We start from the raw sequence: 20,513 nt of genomic DNA, 5'->3' as shown, positions 1-20,513 counted from the left end.
TTTTGTTACCCTGACCCCCAGATTTCCTGATATAACCTGTGGATGTTCTATTCGCTGAAGTGAGGGCTGGGGGGAAGGGACCCCTGGGGACTGAGAACAGAAAGAGGATGGTACAAACATTATGTAGGGAGATTGCTGAGACCGTCAGTGAAAGCCCCAGCATCACAATCACTGCCGCACAGAACACAAACGGCTTCAATGATCCCGCAAGGTTGGCCAAGTTAAGTGAAAGCACCATTCCACACTCAAAACCTATAAAAATAATTGAGCATGACTCACCTCCTTACCTATCACGCCCTGTCTGTGTCATTAACTGGGTGAAAGGAAACCTGCACTTTATTCACAAGTAACCTCTAGAACCTGGTTAACCCCATACCACTGTGTAAACTCACATTGCCAGCCATAAGAGAGTTGTGTTGGTCTTGAAGGAGGTGTTTAAGGGGAGTCTGTACCTTTTTAAAAAATTCATTCCTGGGATGTGGGTGTCACTGGCCCATCCCTAATTACCCTTGGTGGTGAGCCACCATTTCAGAGTCAACCACATTGCTGTGGGTCTGGAGTCACATGTAGGCCAGACCAGGTAAAGACAGTAGTGAACCAGGTGCGTTTTTACGACAATCCAATAGGCACACCATTACTGACACTAGCTTTTTATTCCAGATTTATTTAATTAACTGAATTTAAATTCCCCGTGTTGAGATTTGAACTTACATAGTCTAGGCCTCTGGATTATTAGTCCAGTAACATAGCCACTATGCTACCGTAACTGCAGGCATTACAACCGTGGTTTGGATGCAGGCACTGGGTGAACAGAAGTGTAGTTACCAACCAGATTCCTTCAGCACTGCATTCTGTTGTTACTAAGGAAAGCGTTGCACACAACCAGCAACAAAAGTAATTCAATTGGAGGAGGAACAGAGAGTTTTCAAAATTTGAGTGCACACGAGGAGGAAGCTTTGGAACTCATTCAAAGGCACACAGGATAGGCTGTCGGAGATGGAGGACATGGGAGACAAAGTACCAAGAGCAGGTTGGTAGAGGCAGGGCAAGGGGAGCACAGTTAGTTTTAGCTTCTTGTGGCATGTCAAAATATTTAAATGGCCATTGATTCAGCCACTATTTCTTCAAAGAGACGTGATTGTTTACATAGCTAACGAAGCTTTTGTATTTCGAAAATCGTTGGGAATGGCTAAGAGGAGAAGTAGTCAGAGAAGCACTACAAGCTGCACAATTCCTGCCTTGCCCCCACCAACTGCTTAATAACATCTTAAATATTCAAGCACCAGTCCAGAGATACCCACTCAGAAGGAAGTAGTTAGCGAGTCAGAAGGGTTTTCACTGGGTGAAGCACTGAGCATTAGTAAGCATGATATCGGTAGAAGTGGAAAAAGTAAAAGCAATGGAAGGGGTGAAAATAGATAGACAGGATGTACTAGAAAGGCTGGGTATGCTTAGAGTGGATAAGTCGCCTGGTCCAGATGGCTTGCATCCCAGGTTGCTAAGGGAATTGGGGGAGGAGATACTGGAAGGGCTTGCCATAATTTTCCAATCTTCCCCAGATGCGGGGAGGTGCCTGAGGATTCGAAAGTGGCAAATGTGACACCATTGTTCAAGAAAGGGTGTAAGGACAATCCTAATAACTACAGGCCAGTCAGTTTAACATCAGTGGTGGGTAAAGTTTTAGAAACAATAATCAAGGAAAAATAATGGGCACTTGGAGAGGTTTAAGCTAATTAAGGAGAGCCAACATGGATTTGTAAATGGCAGATCGTGTTTGACTAATTTAATTGAATTTTTTGATGAAGTAACAGGGTGGATTGATGAAGGGAATGCAATGGATGTTAGGAAGGCATTTGACAAAGTACCACATAGAAGGCTGGTTAACAAAATTGAGGCTCATGGAATAGGAGGGTCAGTGGCAGCTTCGATAAGGAATTGGCTTAAGGACAGAAAACAGCGAGTTGTGGTAAATGGCTGTTTTTCAGACTGGAGGGTCAGTGCTGGGGCCACTGCTTTTTTTGATATATGTAAATGACCTGGATATTGGAATACAGAGTAGAATTTCTAAATTTGCCGATGACACCAAGCTTGGGTTGTTGCAAACAGTGAGGATGATACCAATCGACTGCAACAGAACATAGAAAGGCTAGCAGAATGGGCAGACAAGTGGCAAATGGAATTTAATACAGAGAAACATAGAAACATAGAAGGTAGGAGCAGGAGTAGGCCATTCGGCCCCTCGAGCCTGCTCCACCATTCATAGCGATCATGGCTGATCATCCAAATTCAGTACCCAGTCCCTGCTTTCTCCCAGACCCCTTGATCCCTTTAGCCTTAAGAAATATATCCAACTCCTTCTTGAATATATTTAATGAACTGGCCTCCACCGCCTTCTGTGGTAGAGAGTTCCACAGGTTCACCACTCTCTGGGTGAAGAAATTCCTCCTCATTTCTGGCCTAAATGGCCTACCCTTTATCCTTAGACTGTGTCCCCTGGTTCTGGACTCCCCGACCATCGGGAACATCCATCCTGCATCTAGTCTGTCCAGTCCAGTCAGAATTTTATAAGTTTCAATGAGATCACCTCTCATTCTTCTGAACTCCAGCGAGTACAAGCCCAATCGACCCAATCTCTCCTCATACGTCATTCCTGCCATCCCAGGTATCAGCCTGGTGAATCTTCACTGAACTCCTTCCATGGCAAGAATATCCTTCCTCAGATAAGGCGACCAAAACTGCACACAATACTCAAGATGTGGTCTCACCAAGGCCCTGTACAACTGCAGCAAGACATCCTTGTTCCTGTACTCAAACCCTCTCGCTACGAAGGCCAACATACCATTTGCCTTCTTAACCGCCTGCTGCACCTGCATGCTCACCTTCAGCGACTGGTGCACAAGGACACCCAGATCTCGTTGCACTTCCCCTTCTCCCAATCTATTGCCATTTAGATAATAATCTACCTTCCTGTTTTTGCCACCAAAGTGGACAACCTCACATTTATCCACGTTATATTGCATCTGCCATGTTTCTGCCCAATCACCCAACATGTCCGAATAATCCTGGCGTTTCTCGACATCCTCCTCACAGCACACACGCCCACCCAGCTTTGTGCCATCTGCAAATTTGGAGATATTACATCTAGTTCCCTTGTCTAGATCATCAACATATATTGTGTATAGCTGGGGTCCAAGGACCGATCCCTGCGGTACCCCACTAGTCACTGCCTGCCACTCGGAAAAAGACCCGTTTATTCCAACTCTTTGCTTTCTGTCTGCCAACCAGTTTTCTATCCAAGTCAATACTCTAGCATTTTCTCCACTACTGATGTCAGGCTTACCGGTCTGTAATTCCTCGTTTTCTCTCTACCAACTTTTTTGAATAGTGGGGTAACATTAGCTACCCTCCAATCCATGGGTACTGTTCCAGATTCCATCGAATGTTGGAAGATGATCAGCAATGCATCTACTATTTCTAGGGCCACTTCCTTAAGTACCCTAGGATGTAGATTATCAGGCCCCGGGGATTTATCGGTCTTCAATCCCATCAATTTCCCTAACACCATTTCCCTACAAATACTGATTTCTTTCAGTTCATCCCTTTCATCAGACCCTATGTTCCCCGGCATCTCTGGGAGGTTATTTGTGTCCTCCTTTGTGAAGACAGAACCAAAATATGTATTTAGTTGGTATGCCATTTCTTTGTTTCGCATTATAAATTCCCCTGATTCTGACTGCAAGGGACCTACGCTTGACTTCACCAATCTTTTTCTCTTCACATATCTATAAAAGCTTTTACAGTCAGTTTTTATGTTACCTGCAAGCTTACTCTCATATTCTATTTTCCCCTTCTTAATTAATCCCTTTGTCCTCCTTTGGTGAATCCTAAATTGCTCCCAATCCTCAGGATTATTGCTTTTTTTGGCCAATTTATATGTCCTCTCCTTGGATCTTATGTTATCCCTAATTTCCCTTGTTAGCCACGGTTGAATCACCTTTTTTGTTTTATTTTTATGCCAAACTGGGATGAACAAATTCTGTAGTTCATCCATGCGGTCTTTGGATGTTTGCCATTGCCTATCCACCGTCAACCCTTTGAGTGACATTCCCCAATCAATCCTACCCAACTCGTGCCTCAGACCATCATAGTTTCCTTTATTTAAATTTAGGACCCTAGTCTCTGAGTCAACTACTTCATTCTCCATCTTAATGAAGAATTCGATCATGTTATGATCGCTCCGACCCAAGGGGCCTCGCACAACAAGATTGCTCATTAATCCTTTCCCGTTACATAATACCCAGTCTAAGATGGCCTGATCTCTGGTTGGTTCCTCGACATATTGGTCCAGGAAACCATCCCGTAAACACTCCAGGAATTCCTCCTCCACAGTATTGTGAGGTGATGCATTTTGGCAGAACGGAGGGGCAATATACACTTAATGGCACAATTTTAAAGAGTGTGCAGGGGCAGAGGGACCTGGGAGTTAATGTACATAGGTCCCTGAATGTGGCAGGACATATTGAGAGAGTGGTTAGCAAAACATATGGGATGTTGGGCTTCATAAATAGAGGTATTGAGCACAAAAGTAGAGAAGTTATGCTGAATCTTTATAAAGTGCTGGTTAGGCCACAACTGGAGTATTGCGTCCAGTTCTGGTCACCACATTTTAGGAAGGATGTGAAGGCACTTGAGAGGATGCAGAGGAGTTTTACCAGAATGGTTCCGGGTGTAATGATATCAGCAAATAGTGATGGTATTTGCCTGTTTGATTATTTATGCCTTACCAGCATATTTGCCTGATTGATTATTTATGCCTGACCAGCAGAGGGCATGTGAGAGACAAGCAGTTTAGTTTTGGTTTCGTTTTAGATGGATCTCTAAGATGGTGTCTCCTGTAATGCTGTTAACTGAGTTGAACATACTTTAGATAAAAAGTCATTCTCTTTCATGAATGTGTCGTCATTGAACCCACATACAAATCAATACATGGTGTCAGAAGAAGTGATTGAAAGAGATGAAGAGGAAAAATCTGAAGTTAAATCAGCTCTCCACATATTAGCAGCCAAAAGAGAACATCGTTACTTACCATTGGAGAATAGCTAACGAAGTGAAAAAATGGAAGGTTTACTCCCACCGGCGAAGCTTCAGTTGACAGGTAATGTGGCTGAAAATTGGAGGAGGTTCAAACAACGTTTGGAGTTGTATTTAGCAGCAATCGGAGCTGACGAGAAAAGTGATAAAATGAAAGCGTCAGTGTTCTTACATGTCGTGGGTGATGAAGCGCTGGAAGTGTATAATAACTTCACATTCGCTGCTGATGGAGACAAAATGAAGTTGGATAAAATAATGGAACAGTTTGAGGCCTACTGCATACCTAAACGTAACGTGACGTTTGAGAGGCACAGATTTTTCACATGTGTACAGAAAACGGGAGAGACTATTGATCAGTGTGTGACTGAACTGAGAAACCGAAGCAAAACATGTGAATTTGGGGGACTGACAGACTCGTTGTTAAAAGACAGACTGGTGTGTGGTATTCCAGATAATGGGAAAGACTGCTAAGAGAGCAAAATCTAGACCTGGGAAAAGCCATAGCACTGTGTAGGGCTACAGAGACTGTGAAATCGCAGGCGATGGAGCTGTTCAGTGACAGTAGCTGCAACGTGGATGCAGTGAGAAAGAACGGACACAAACCGTTTAACAAAAAGAGCGCCAATGTGAAAAAAGAGGCGTGGCCAGCGAACAAAAATGAAAGGGGCAATCGAAAGTCATGTAGTCGATGCGGTACACAGCATCCACCAAAAAAGTGTCCCGCATATGGTAAAGCATGCAATAGTTGCAACAAAAACAACCATTATGCCCGTTGCTGTAAGAACCAAGTGCAACAAAGCAAGGTCCATACAGTAGATGAAAGCGAGATAGAGGAGTTCTATGTAGATGTTGTGTCTGAAAAGAAAAAAGAAAAAAGAGACTGGATGTTGACACTAAAAGTGAATGACATACACATTCCATTTAAATTGGATACTGGAGCACAAGTTAATGTGATATCAGAGACTGATTTTAAGAAAATTAGACCCAGACCAAAGATACATGGAATAAAAGTGAAAGTGACAGGATACGCAGGTACTGATATACCAGTGAAAGGAAGATGCATTGTCAAAGTGACACACAAGGACAGAGAGCACACACGAGCATTAATCGTGGTGCCAAAGGATGTGCAAGCCATACTAGGTTTAAAAGCCTGTGAGAGACTGAACCTGGTAAAGAGAGTCCTCATTGTGGAAAGCGAAGGAGAGACAGCCTATGATGAACGCATGAAAGAGTACAATGACCTATTTCAGGGTCTAGGCTGCCTTCCAGGAGAACACACGATCAGAGTAGATAAAAGTATGCCAACGGTCATATATCCATGCAGAAAAGTTCCGTTTGCTCTTCAAAAGCAACTGAAGGCAGAGTTGGACAGGATGGAAAGCCTGAACGTGATTCAGAAGATAGATGAGCCAACTGAGTGGGTGAGTTCCCTCATCGTTGTGGACAAAAAGAATGGAAAGCTCAGAATTTGCCTGGATCCAAGAGATCTAAACAGAGCAATAAAGAGAGAGCACTTCAAGCTTCCTACACGTGAGGAAATCATGGCACAGTTTGCAAATGCAAGTATTTCAGCAAGTTAGATGCATCATCAGGATTTTGGCAGATGAAATTGGACGAGGCAAGTTCAAGACTGTGCACGTTCAACAGTCCATTTGGCAGATACAGATTCCTAAGGTTACCATTTGGCATTGCCTCAGCTCCTGAAGTGTATCACAAAACTATCCATATGATCTATGAGCACCTGAAGGGAGTTGATACATCAATGGATGACATCATAGTATGGGGAACCACGAGAACTGAGCATGACGAGAGACTGAAAAAAGTGCTGGAAGCAACAAGGAAAACAAACCTGAAGCTGAATAGAGAGAAATGCCAGCTCGGGGTGACAGAACTGACATTCATGGGAGATATCCTTAGCAGTGAGGGCATCAGACCAGATCCCAGAAAGGTGTCCGCCATTGAGAATATGCCAAAGCCACAATGCAAAAAGGACGTGCAGAGGTTTAATGGAATGATCAACTACATGGGTAAATTCATATCCAACCTCTCAGAAAAGATGGCGCCACTGAGAAGACTAACTGAAAAGAACATAGAATGGGAATGGAATCATGAGAATGAAAAGTCATGGAGTGATCTAAAGAAACTGCTCACAGAGGAGCCAGTTCTGAGGTTTTATGACCCAGCGAGACCCATCAAGATATCATCAGATGCATCACAGAGTGGGCTCGGTGCCGTTCTTCTGCAAAAATATGACTACTGGCAACCTATTGCATATGCATCACGCTCAATGACAGACGCGGAGACGCGATATGCTCAAATAGAAAAGGAGCTGCTCAGCATCACATACGCCTGTGAAAGATTTCACCAGTTTGTGTCAGGACAAGCAATCAGTGTAGAGACTGACCATAAGCCCTTGATTGCATTGTTCCAAAAGCCACTAAATAGCTGTCCGCTTAGAATACAAAGAATGATGATCAGGCTGCAACGCTATACACTGAATGTTGCGTACACACCGGGTAAGCTGATGTATACAGCAGACACGTTGTCCAGAGCTGTTGACCCAAGTGAGCCCGCAAACAGCAAAATGGATGAAAAAGTGAACGCCTACGTGGACATGATCACAAGTGCACTGCCCATAGCAGATGCAAAAATGGAGCTCATAAAGACTGAGACAAAGATGAAACAATGAGACGACTGAGGAAAAGCATCTTGGATGGATGGCCCAACATGAAGCAAGACTGCTCACCTGACATGGCAGAGTACTGGAACTGCAGGGCGGAACTATCAGTGGTCGAAGCCATCATCTACAAAGGAAGTAAAATAGTTATCCCAAAGAGTCTAAGAAAAGAGATGCTAAAAAGGATCCATGGAGGACATCTGGGAATCAAAAAGTGTAAGAAAAGAGCACGAGAGGTGATGTACTGGCCACGAATCAACCAAGATGTGACAAATGAGGTGTCAAACTGCGCAATATGCCTGAAATATCGAGCAAGCAATCCGGTAGAACCACTAAAGCCACACCCAGCGCCAGACAGACCTTACCAGAAGGTAGGCGCTGACCTATTTGTATGTCAAGGGAAGGACTATCTTGTAGTCACAGACTATTACTCCCTGTATCCAGAGGTTTGTAGACTGTACACCACCACTGCAGATGCTGTGATAACATGTATGAAAGCCATATTCTCCAGACATGGCGTGGCAAGCGAGGTCTTCACAGACAACGGACCCCAGTTTTACAATGCAAGTTTCCGACACTTTGCCAAAGAGTGGGACTTTGTCCACACAACGTCAAGTCCTCACTTTCCACAGTCCAATGGACTAGTGGAAAAATCGGTCCAGACAGTGAAAAGACTGATGTACAAGGCAAAAGACAGTGGAACTGACTTCTACCAGAGCATGCTTGTATACCGCACAACGCCGCTCGAGTGTGGTATGTCACCAGCCCAACTCCTAATGGGACGTCTGCTAAGGTCAAACCTACCCATCCCGGAGAACCTCCTGAAAACAAAAGAGGGGGAGAAAGTGAGGAAGTTCAAAGAACAACAGAAAGAAAAGCAAAAGTACTACTATGATAGAGGAACACAAAACCTACCTGAACTCCACACTGGTGACCAAGTAAGGTTCAAAGACAAAACAAACATATGGACTCAGAAGGGAACTGTCCTGAGTGAAGTTCAACCAAGATCATACACCATTCAGACAGATGAGGGTGTTGTTCTGCGAAGAAATCGTCGAGATCTTCTCATGGGACCAGCCACAGCAAGTCAAAAGACTGATACTGTTGAACAACTTGATCACACAGCAGGTCAAAAGACTGATACTGTTGAACAACCTGATCACACAGCTGAGAAATCATCATCGGAGGCAACAACTCAGATTCAAGGACAATCAATCAGAAAATCCTCAAGACACGTGAAGCCTCCTGAGAGACTCATTGAGCAAGTTTAAGGACTCTTGTTATAGAAGGAAGTAATGTTATCTTATTCTCTCTTCAAGTTCTAGTGTATTTACATGTTTCATGTGAACACACAAAACAAGGTTAAAAAACTTTGATAATGATAATGATAATGTAAGTTCATTAATTGTTACAGTTAAAATGCAGAGTAATACAAAGAAAACGTGTTGTTAGATAAAAGTAAAATACTTTTGTTTTAAGAAAGGGAGATGTAATGATATCAGCAAATAGTGATGGTATTTGCCTGTTTGATTATTTATGCCTTACCAGTATATTTGCCTGATTGATTATTTATGCCTGACCAGCAGAGGGCATGTGAGAGTCAAGCAGTTTAGTTTTGGTTTCGTTTTAGATGGATCTCTAAGATGGTGTCTCCTGTAATGCTGTTAACTGAGTTGAACATACTTTAGATAAAAAGTCATTCTCTTTCATGAATGTGTCGTCATTGAACCCACATACAAATCAATACACCGGGGATGGGGGATCTTAGCTACAAGGACAGGTTGGAGAAGCTGGATTTGTTTTCATTAGAGCAAAGGAGGTTGAGGAGTGATTTGATAGAGGTGTACAAGTTTATGACGGGTTTGGATAGGCTAGACGGGGAAAGGCTGTTCCCACTAATTGATTGTACAAGGACTAGGGGACACAGATTTAAGATTTTTGGTCAAGAGATACATGGGGGACGTGAGGAAAACTTTTTTTAGGCAGCGAGTGGTGAGGACCTGGAACTCGGTACTGATGGAAGTGGTGGAGGCAGAGACACTCAGGGGAAAAATTTCGGTTGCTTTACGCCTCCCGTTAGCGCCCTAAGAGGGCGCTAATGCGGCGCAAAGCAACTAGCGCCCGGGCGCAGTGTTGCCAACGCCGCCCGTGAAATTCAGTGGGAGGTTAGCGGCGGTGGTAACCTCTTGGGGCGCTACCTGGGAAAATCGGCCGCGGGGGCGCTTACTTTTTCGGGGCACCAATTTTTACCCCTATGAGGACCTGGGGGTGGAAGAGAGGGAACCAGCAGGGAATCGAGATGTTATGGTCCCAGACTCCAAATGAACAATAATTTTGGAGCACAGATCTCATGCTCAGACAGTGGGATGGTTTCCACACATACGATAGAGATGATGGCGAGGTGGTGGAAATCCACCGTATGCATCTGCAACACAGTGTTTTTCAGAGCAAAATTGTGGTCCTCATTTTTTGGGCTGAGTTTGTGTAGTAAGCCACACCGACCCAGTTTAATCCTTTTAATGCTGCCAAAGCAAGGAAAATGCAGGCCCACATGTTTACAATGAAAGAAGTACAATATGACATCTTTATGGTAAGGATACCCAAATCTTCATTGAGCATATGAGAGATGTTGATAAGGTATCTCTAATGAAGCAAAGTATCACGCATGTCAGGGTTTATGTAAATAACCTGGTTGACACGCCAGGGCTATGGGCCCCATCAACATCCCGGCTATTGTGCTGAAGGCATGTGTTCCAGAACTAGTCGCGCCTCTGGCCAAGCCGTTCCAGTACAGCTACAACACTGGCATCTATCCGACAATGTGGAAAACTGCCCAGGTATGCCCTGTCCACAAAAAGCAGGACAAATCCAACCTGACCAATTATCGCCCTATCCGTCTACTCTCAATCATCAGCAAAGTGATGGAAGGTGTCATCGACAGTGCTATCAAGTGGCACTTACTCACCAATAACCTACTCACTGATGCCCAGTTTGGGTTCTGCCAAGACCACTTGGCTCCCGACCTCATTAGAGTCTTAGTCCAAACATGGACAAAGGAGCTGAATTCCAGAGGTGAGGTGAGAGTGACTGCCCTTGACATCAAGGCAGCATTTGGCCGAGTCTGGCATCAAGGAGCCCTAGTAAAACTGAAGTCAATGGGAATCAGGGGGAAAATGCTCCACTGGCTGGAGTCATACCTAGCACAAAGGAAGATGGTTGTGGTGGTTGAAAGTCAATCATCACAGACCCAGGACATCGCTGCAGGAGTTCCTCAGGGCAGTGTCCTAGGCCCAACCATCTACAACTGCTTCATCAATGACCTTCCCTCCAACATAAGGTCAGAAATGGGGATGTTTGCTGATGACTGCGCAGTGTTCAGCGCCATTCACAACTCCACAGATAATGAAACAGTCCATGCCCGCATGCAACAAGACCTGGACAACGTTCAGGCTTGGGCTGATAAGTGGTAGGTAACATTCGCGCCACAGAAGTGCCAGGCAATGACTATCTCCAACAAGCGAAAGTCTAACCACCTCCCCTTGACATTCAATGGCATTACCATGCCGAATCCCCCACTAGCAACATCCTGGGGGTCACCATTAACCAGAAACTTAACTGGACCAGCCACATAAATACTGTGGCAACAAGAGCAGTTCAGAGGCTAGGTATTCTGCAGTGAGTGTCTCACCTCCTGACTCCCCAAAGCCTTTCCACCATCTACAAAGCACAAGTAAGGAGCGTGATGGAATACTCTCCACTTGCCTGGATGAGTGCAGCTCCACCAACACTCAGGAAGCTCGACACCATCCAGGACAAAGCAGCCTGCTTGATTGGCACCCTATCTACCACCTTAAACATTCACTCCCTCCACCACCAGCGTACCGTGGCTGCAGTGTGTACCATCTAGAAGATGCACTGCAGCAACTCGCCAAGGCTTCTTCGGCAGCACCTCCCAAACCCGCGACCTCTTCCACCTAGAAGGACAAGGGCAGCAGGCGCATGGGAACACCACCACCTCCAAGTTCCCCTCCAAGTCACACACCATCCTGACTTGCAAATATATTGCCGATCCTTCATCGTCGCTGGGTCAAAATCCTGGAACTCCCTACCTAACAGCACTGTGGGAGTACCATCACTACACGGACTGCAGCGGTTCAAGAAGGTGGCTCACCACCACCTTCTCAAGGACAACTAGGGATGGGCAATAAATGCTGGCATTGCCAGCGATGTCCTGATCCCATAAACGATTAAAAAAAAAGTACTGAGAAAGTGCAAATTGTTAGAGATTAAATTTAAACTGATGTCCTGCCTGCATGTTTAGGTGGTTCGGGTGGATGTTAAAGACCCAATGGCGCTATTGAAGAAAAACAGGAAGTTCTCCCAGTGTCCTGGCATACACTCCTCCCTCAACCAACACCACCAAACGAAAACGGGTTATTCATCTAATTGCGCATAGCAAGATCCAACAAACAGCCAAGTGGCTATCATGATTGCCTAGATAACAATCACTGAAGTTCATATGATTAGGCATTCATATGCCTATGAGGAATTCATCTTTGTTGGTATATCCTCATTAAAAGCTTCTCTTTGTTCCTTTATGCTGTCATTTCCCTCTCACTCACTCACTCATAGATTAATGAATACTAATATTGCCAATCAAGCACATTCTGCAAACTTCTGGGATGCTTTTATGGATTTCAAGTGGAGCCAATATGCAGACAGTTCTTGTTGATCTCAGGGCGCTGGGTATCACCAGAGAAGGGCACCCACAATGGAAGGTCTAAACATGCAGGGAAAGGGCTAAAAATACAATCAGGCTGATAAATAGGAATTATTTTTACTATTTATTTTTAGAATACCTTGATTAGGGAAACACTTTCTATTGATGTTATCTCCCATGTGCTCCCTTTCCTTTAAACAAAACTTCAATAGCTGTTGTACTGGTTACCTAACAGCTTTTGTTTTCAGAAAAAATATCCCTTCTTTACATTCAGAGTAATTACAGTGTTACACACAGATACTGCCAAAAGTTGATCCTCCACATGTTGGATTCTGCCCTACACCTAATAAAGATAAAGGGGGAGAAATTGGGTGGAGCCACAAATGGGGCGCCAAGCTCGCCTGGGCACCGGATTTAGCACAGCGTTTGGAGCAGTAGCGACCGCCGGAAATTCAGCTTGAGCGCCTCAAGAGGGACACGGGGTGAGGCTCGAGGCGCTCCGCGTCCCTCTTAGGGCGCTGAAACTGAATATCGCAGCGCAACGTGCCGCAGCGCCACATGCTGCGGCACGGCGCGCTGCGGTACTGCAGGCCTTCCTCCCATTAAGGGGGAGGGGCCTGCAGCAGCGCGATCAGAGATCGCGAGTGCCGGCAAAAGAGCCCGGCACCGAGGAGAAGTGCCGGGCTCTCGGAAAACAGCCGGCAATGCTGCGGGGGGAGAACAGGAGGCCGGGGACGGAGGTGCTGGCAGGCAGCCGCCGAAAAAAATGGCCGCCCCGCACCTCCACCTTAATTTGCGCCACTGCCGTGAACCGGGCGCCATTTGCGAACGGCGCTACAGAGGTGGTCGCTGCCAAATATCGAGATCGGGGCGGTAGCGGGGCACTGCACACACCGATGACATCATCGGAGGCGGCGCAGCGCAACAGGTTAACGCCGCCATTAGCGCCCCAACTAAATATCGCGGGAGGCGCGGCCAATGGCGCTAAAGCCACTGAGTGCCCTCTTTAGGCGCCAACTGGTGGCGCAGCCCACCGAATTTCTAGGCCAAAGCATTAGTATTTGGATAGGACTCAATTCTCAACTTGTACACGCAAAGCAAAATAAGTCAACCAGCCAGTGGCCAGTGTTCAGTCGACAAGTACAACCTTGTTTGAAAGAAATGGTTACTGCATTTAAAAAAAATCTTACAATTGGGGAACAAAATGGGTGGTTTGGAGTGTAGTAGCACTCGGGTGTTATGACAGAATTCTGGGGAGGGGTGGGGTGGGGGTCTAGTGTCTGCTGGGGTGTTGGGGGGAAGTAGGGGTCAGCAGCATTTGGAAGGATTTTGGCAGGGGTTGGTTGTCTGGCAGTATTTGCATTGGAGGAGAAATAGGGCATCAGGCAGCACTTGGGAAGAGGGGCCTGGTCAGAGTCAGGGAAAGGAAGTGCAGTAGATAAGCATGAGAGTTCAAGCTCAGGAGATCAGTACTCATTTGAGTAAATCCTAATTTTTTTTGTTCTACAGCTATGTGATGTTTTTGAGGTTTCATTCCACTGAGAGGTGCAATGGCCTGGGTGCATGTTAGATGCAAACCTTCCAAATACACTAGAAAATTTCCTGTGGCTTTGCCCATATATAATCCAGGACTTGAAGCATGGTTTCATCCTCCTGTGCTGGATTTTAGGTGTGAGGATTTGAACAGATATCTTCGCTCTTGCTAAGTTTTCAGGTGAATTTATAAGGGGGCCATTTTAACACCCAAATGGGATGGGGGAGGGATACGTGAGCCGCCTGCCTGGGAGCTGCAGTGGGAGGCCTGGTCCCTTTTAATAGCCATGCCTCATTACAATCCCAGCAGAAATGGGCAACCAGAGGCAGTGTACAGGCTTTGGGCCTATGAAGAGCGGGTGGCCCAGAGGTCACCAGGCTGGCAGTCAGGTAAGTTGGGAAGGCGGAAAGAAGTTCAGGAAGGTTTTGCGGATGGGAAGGGGTGGAACCTGGGCTGGCAGCGGCCCAAACTTTCATTGTTGGGCCTGGTGAAGCACTCCTGCTCCTCTGGGCCCCACATGGATAAGTATTACACTTATGTTACATGGCCTACATTGGGTATCCGTCAAGTTTTACTGAGCAAAGCCCTGCTCTGTAGGCAGTTAAAATAGCACCGGAGTCCTATCTAAGTGACAGGACCCCAATTTGCATTTGTTTCTGGCGCTCCCGATTGAATTAGGCTGGCATCTCAGCTGGCCAAGAAAACAGCAGCATTAAAATGGCCATGGGGATGGGAAATGTGCGGTAAGTCTACTCCTGGGATTTTAACTCCTGTTCCACCCAGTTCCGGCAGGCAGAGGAAGTTACAATTCTCCCTATAGTTTCTCCAGGGGGCTATTTCCCACTGGCGAGTGTACAATGACCAGGACCTTGAACATGTGATCACTCACCATGGTCCGATCCTGATTGACTAACTCCGGCTGTTCTGAGCATTCGCCTTGTGCCATAGGCCCCAGCCTGCACACTCTGCTCCTTGGAAGCCGGATTCCTGTTTGTTCCTCGACCCCTTTGTTCCACTAACAGCATATAGAATCATAGAAACATCAAAACTTATGGCACAGAAGGAGGCCATTCCACCCATCGTGTCTGTGCCAGATGAAAAAGAGCTATTCAGCCTAATTTCACTTTCCAGCTCTTGATCTGTAGCCTTGTAGGTTACGGCACTTCAACTGCATATCTAAGTACTTTTCAAATGCGATGAGGGTCCCTGCCTCTACCACCCTTTCAGGCAGTGAGTTCCAGACCTCCACCACCCTCTGGGTGAAAAAAGTTCTCCTCAACTCCCCTCTAATCCTTCTACCAATTACTTTAAATCTATGGCCCCTGGTTATTGACCTCTTTGCTAAGGGAAATAGATCCTTCCTGTCCACTCTATCTAGGCCCCTCATAATTTTATACATCTCAATCAAATCTCCCCATAGCCTCCTCTTTTCCAAAGAAAACAATCCCAGCCTATCCAATCGTTCCTCATAGCTAAAATTCTCCAGTCCTGGCAACATCCTTGTAAATCTCCTCTGTATCCTCTCTAGTGTCATCACATTTTTCCTGTAATGTGGTGACCAGAACTGTACACAGTACTCCAGCTGTGGCCTAACTAGTGTTTTCTACAGTTCAAGCATAAACCCTGCTCTTGTATTCTATGCCTCAGCTAATAAATGAAAGTATCCCGTATGCCTTCTTAACCACCTTATCTACCAGTCCTGCTACCTTCAGGGATCTGTGAACGAGCACTCCAATGTCCCTCTGTTCCTCTACATTTCTCAGTATCCTACCATTTATTGTGTATTCCCTTGCCTTGTTAGCCCTCCCCAAATGCATTAGCTCACTTCTCCAGATTGAATTACATTTGCCACTTATCTGCCCACCTGACCAGTCCATTGATATCTTCCTGCAGTCTACAGCTTTCTTCCTCACTCTCAACCACCTGGCCAATTTTTGTATCATCTGCAAACTTCTTAATCATGCCCCCTACATTGAAGTCTAAATCATTGATGCATACCACAAAAAGCAAGGGACCTAGTACTGAGCCCTGTGGAACCCCACTGGAAACAGCTTTCCAATCACAAAAACATCCGTCGATCATTACCCTTTGCTTCCTGCCACTGAGCTAATTTTGGATCCAACTTGCCACTTTCCCTTGGATCCCATGGACTTTTATTTTTCTGACCAGTCTGCATGTGCAATCTTGTCAAAAGCCTTACTAAAATCCATGTAGATTACATCAAACACACTACCTTCAACAACCCTCTTTGTTACCTCCTCAAAAAATTTAATCAAGTTAGTCAGACATGACCTTCCCTAAACAATTCCATGCTGACTGTCCTTGATTAATCCGTGCCTTTCTAAATGACGATTAATACTGTCCCTCAGAATTGTTTCCAATAATTTTCCCACCACTGAGGTTAGGCTGACTGGCCTGTAATTACTCGGTCTAGCCCTTTCTCACTTTTTAAACAACAGTACAACGTTAGCAGTCCTCCAGTCCTCCGGCACCACACCTGTAGTCAGAGAAGATTGGAAAATGATGGTCAGAGCCTCCGCTATTTCCTCCCTTGCTTCTCTTAACAGCCTGGGATACATTTCATCCAGGCCTGGCATTTTATCTACTTTCAAAGATGCTAAACCCCTTAATATTTCCTCTCTCACTATGTTTATTTCATCTAATATTTCACACTCCTCCTCCTTAACTACAATGTCTGCATATCTGTCAATCTAGAAAACTAGCAAAAACTAACCAAGAGCTTCAAAATAGCCGATGAAACCCCAAAAAGCTGAGCCACTGCAGAATTTTTCTGACATGTGAAAACAAATAGTTAACGGGCTTTGTAACTTGAGCCATACGCAACACTGGAAAAAACCCAAAAGTAATTGAAAGCCTGAAGGGGAAATCCAAACATCGAAGACTCAAAATTAATGGTGTGTTTCTAAATAGGTCCAGGTGCATTTTGAATTTTTACATTAAAAGTGATGCATTCTAGTGCATTTTAAGCACTTTTATACTTCACAATTAATAGATTTTTAAGCTAAGAAAAAGAAAATTAAAGTGATATTTGGATTATTAACTTACCCAAAAGTTACCTCAGGAGTCAGTCTCTCAGATCCAACCCTCACTGCCCTAGCCCTCTTTCTCCTTTGGACACACTTCACAGAGACTGTACCCCATCGAACTCCTCACCCTTTCACGGTGGCACCCTTTTCTCCTCCAATGCACCCAGTTCATACTGGCACTCGTCTCCCTCTCCTTCATTAATTCAATCTGTCACTTTTCTCCCCCTCCAACCTAGTTAAGCTTGTACTCTTCTTCCAGTTCAAGTTACCACTCCTCCCTCCCTCCTCCCTCTCAGTTAATGCTGGCACTCTTATTTCTCCCATCCTAAAGTGTTGCTCCCTGCTTTTCCCTTCTCCCCCACCCTCAAAACACCACTCCCATCTTTGCCCCTCCCCTCCCCTCCCCCCTTTACTGCCATTCATTCCTTCTTTCATTACCATTCACCTCCCCCTTTCATTACCATCCTCCTCCTTCAATTGTCGTCCATTTCACAGAATCACAGAAACCCCACAGTGCAGATAGAGGCCATTTCGGCCCATCGAGCCTGCACCGACACATATCCCACCCTATCCCCGTAACCCCTACACCAACACATATCCCACCCTATCCCCGTTAACCCCATGTATTTAATCCCCCTAACACTAAGGGTCAATTTATCATAGCCAATCAACCTAACCCGCACATCTTTGGACTGTGGGAGGAAACCGGAGCACCCGGAGGAAACCCACGCAAACACGGGGAGAATGTGCAAACTCCACACAGACAGTCACCCGAGGCCGAATTTGAACCCGGGTCCCTGGCGCTGTGAGGCAACAGTGCTAACCACTATGCCATTTGTCCCATTTTATTGCCATCCATTTATGCTGCTCCTATCTGAGTCCAGCTGCTAATATACTAGGTCGGGTCACTCCTCTCCATATCCTAACGGAAAGACAGGGACTCCGGGGTCTCTGTATACTATAGCCCCAGCCAATGCTGTAGTTTGTCAGCAAATGCTAACACATTGACCAGACCCCCAAAATGCGGTCCGCTTGAAATGCTGATGGTTGGCAAGTATACATCAGCAGCTTCTACTCATTTGCTATAATCCTGTGATTGGTATTCTCTGCAAAAATTACTCTGCCTTACCACCTCTCGTCCCTCCTTCAAAAGCCTCTTAAAAGCCTTGGGGGGGGGGGGGAAATTGGGTCATGCCCCTTTGGGGCGATAACTTTGCTGGTTTTAGCGCCCCGAAAAAGTTATCGCCCCTGCACCCGAAATTCAATGGTAGCGCCCCAAGCAAGAGGCCGCGGTATTGCAGGCCTCCCTCCCCTGATTAAAGGAGAGGGGCCTAGCGCAGCACGCACTGGGGCCCTGCTGGACCACCGGGGAGCCCTTCAATTATCGCTGCCCTGGCCGCAAAAACACCCCCCTGACCCTGTCAGACATAGCGTCCGGTGGTAGGTCAGTGGGCGCGAGCCAATTTTGTGGCCGGGGTGCGAGCGGCTTGCTGCGCACGGCAAAGCGCCGCGTGTTGCTACCGGCTACCGCCGCCACTAACCTCCCGCTGAATTTCTTGGGAGTTATTAGCGGCGCCGTGCCCGGGTGCTAGTTGCTTTGGGGTGCTATTGCGGCTCAAAGCAACCAAATTTTCCCCCCTTGCTAGTTAAGTGTGCATTCAGTCCGCCCCTCTTTAACTCTTCCTGTCTACTGCATAGATTACTCTTCATCTATCTATTCTATATTATATATATAAAAGGATACTTCTGTCTGTCTGTCATTCCGTCTGTCTGTCTGTATTGAATAAACTCGAAAGTTATAGAGCGTACCTACACGTGTGTTACATCGAAAGAAAACTGATGATTCTAGAACCGTCCTAAGCGTATTTACATTTTGGCCGGACAAAAATTGCGCCCGCGGTATCCAAAAAACGTTCAACATTCCGCTCATTATCCGCTCATTAGCATCGAGTGACGTCGAGGTCGACCAATCGTACGGCGGGTTCCTGGCGCGTGCGGGGCGGGCCCTCCTACGGTTGCGTGACGGGACAATTGACCAATCCTACGCTTCGGTGACCTGATGGTCCACCAATCGGTGCGTGTGTGGGCGGGCCTTATCGTTCTGAACCGAGGTGAGTCGCCGCCATCTTGATTCCAAACTTTTCATTTCTTTTTCCCGCTTTCTGCGTGTTTCTTTTCAAATCTACATTTCCAGCAAAAAAAAAGTTGCTTTTAAAAGACAAATTGTTTTTAAAAAAAGTTAATTCATTTGTAAATCTTTTGTCTAACCTCTATAATTTTCCTACCTTTCACCGTTTTTTCCAGGCCTCAAAGCCTGGGTGTCTGTTGACCAGCCACGCCCGAGCTAGGCGCCTCCCGTCGCGATCGACAAAAGGCCAGCGATCGCCACCATCTTTGTGAAGGCTGGAGGGGGTGGGCCTGAGCCGCCCGTCGCCATCTTAGTAAAGGCGGGTGGGGCAGGAGTCAGCGCGCGCGACTTGAGTCCGGCCGGGCCTCACGCGGTAGGTTGCGTGGCGGCGTCTCTCTCTCTGCTCTTGAAGCCGAGGCGGGGCTCGGGAGATCGGGCGGGGGGTGGGGCTCGGGAGATCGGGCCTCGGGAGATCGGGGGGGGGGCGGGCCTCGGGAGATCGGGGGGGGGGGCGGGCCTCGGGAGATGGGGGGGGAGCGGGCCTCGGGAGATCGGGGGGGGCGGGCCTCGGGAGATCGGGGCGCGGGCCTCGGGAGATGGGGGGCGGGCCTCGGGAGATCGGGTGGGGGGCGGGCCTTGGGAGATCGGGGGGCAGGCCTCGGGAGATCGGGGGGGCGGGCCTCGGGAGATTGGGGGGGGCGGGACTCGGGAGATCGGGGGGGGGCGAGCCTCGGGAGATCGGGGGGGGGCAGGGCTCAGGCAATCGGCGCTCGGGAGATCGGGGGGGGGCGGGGCGCGGGGGCTCGGGCCTCGTGAGATCGGGCCTCGGGGCCTCGGGGGGCGGGGCTCGGGGACCCCCCCCTCCCCTCTCCCCCTCTCCTCCTCTCCCCACCTCCCCTCCTCTCCCCCCCTCCTCTCCCCCCCCTCCTCTCCCCTCCCCCTCCCCCCATCTCTCCCCCTCCCCTCCCCTCCCTCCCCTTCCCCCTTCTCCCCCTCCCCCCTCCCCTCCCCTCCCTCCCCTTCCCCCTCCCCCCCTCCCCCTCCCCCTCCCCTCCCTCCCCTTCCCCCCTCCCCCCTCCCCCTCCCCTCCCCTCCTCCCCCCCTCCCCTCCCCTCCTCCCCTTCCCCCCCTTCCCCCCCTCTTCCCCCCAGTCGCTCTCTCTCTTCCCCCCAGTCGCTCTCTCTCTTCCCCCCAGTCGCTCTCTTCTCTTCTCCCCCCAGTCGCTCTCTCTCTTCCCCCCCCCCCAGTCGCTCTCTCTCTCTCCCCCCCCAGTCGCTCTCTCTCTCTCTTCCAACAACAACATGCCCTCGAAAAAG

At 47.4% G+C, this 20,513-nt stretch overlaps 1 protein-coding gene across 3 annotated transcripts in view; it reads right to left on the bottom strand.

Moving 5' to 3' along the window:
* Positions 1 to 20,513, bottom strand: part of blnk (B cell linker) — a 260,778-nt gene that overhangs the window by 177,550 nt on the left and 62,715 nt on the right. The window lies entirely within an intron of this gene.

Source organism: Somniosus microcephalus, chromosome 8, assembly GCF_052327205.1.
Source record: "Somniosus microcephalus isolate GS21.2 chromosome 8, FLI_Smic_1.0, whole genome shotgun sequence".
Lineage (NCBI taxonomy): Eukaryota > Metazoa > Chordata > Chondrichthyes > Squaliformes > Somniosidae > Somniosus > Somniosus microcephalus.
The sequence above is the reverse complement of the archived record's forward strand: the minus strand, read 5'-3'. Positions and strand labels throughout refer to the sequence as shown.